Here is a 1,230-nt window from a genome sequence, read left to right as displayed (position 1 = left end):
GACGACGTTCGCGGCGATAATATGTCGATCGGTGATGACCAGTAGAAAACGCCGCATAAAGTTGCCCGAAGCATCGTTGCCCACATTTGATGGGAAGTTCGAAGGCTGGGTTTCATTTAAAAACGCGTTCACTAGCATGATTGGATCTCAATCGGATTTATCAGACACAGACAAATTGCATTATCTAAAGTCGGCATTATAACAGGCGAGGCGGCTAACAAAATAAAGATATTCTCAAACGGAATAGAGTTTTCTGGTGCGTGGAAATTGCTTGAAAAACCCTACGAGGTCAAATGGGTTTTATTTCGGGTTTAATTTTGCGGCACCTCTCATTAATCATAAATTTGCCTGTGTTAGATAAGGAGAGCACGAGCGGTTTGATGAAGCTCGCCGATGATGCTCAACAGCATGTCGCGTCGCTGAATACTCTGGGAGTCACGATTTCTCCTGAAATGATTGTTCACATCATAGAAAGTAAATTGCCGAGAAATACGTTAGATAAATGGAAGGCGACGCTAGAGAGAGACAAATTTCCGAAGCATGAGCAAATCTATGAGTTTCTTTATAAGGCCGCGGTTTGCGCGTCGCGTCTGGAAAAGTCCAAGATGTCGGAATCAAATAATGATAAAAATGGGCCTTTGGCAAAAAAGATTGGCGAAACAGTCCGTCGAATAAAACATTCGTAGCGAGGGCGTCGCGTAGTTGCGTGGCGTGCAAAACCGAACAACACCCGCTTTATCAGTGCGAAGAATTTAAACAACTGTCTGTAGACCAACGTCTGTAGATCACGCGTTAAAATGGTGAAGAACGCCGAGATTGTGCTACAATTGCCTGCGCTCGCATCGTGGAACGCCTTGCAATTTTCGGGCTGTACTATATGTCGAAAACGCCATAACACCCTTTTGCATTCCGAGAAATACGCGAAAGCGCTCGATATTTCGGAAAACGAGAACCTCCCCATTCTAAGTGACTATACGAACCGTCCGTCGAGAACGTTACGAGCTTAGCGACAATGTCCCGTTTTGCGCCGCAAATTTTTAATCAATGCGATAGTTTACATTCGATATCGTAGACGCAACGTCGTGAAATGTCGAGCATTGCTGCACTGAGAGAAAAGATATACTACAATTTAACAAAAACAGAGAATTATTCACAAAAGTCAAGTTTTATTCTAAAATTTTGTTAAAATAGCAAAATATATAATTAAATAAGAGATCGGAAGAGCACACG

Source organism: Wasmannia auropunctata, unplaced genomic scaffold (assembly GCF_000956235.1).
Source record: "Wasmannia auropunctata unplaced genomic scaffold, wasmannia.A_1.0 LD269321.1, whole genome shotgun sequence".
Lineage (NCBI taxonomy): Eukaryota > Metazoa > Arthropoda > Insecta > Hymenoptera > Formicidae > Wasmannia > Wasmannia auropunctata.
This window is presented reverse-complemented; position numbering follows the sequence as displayed.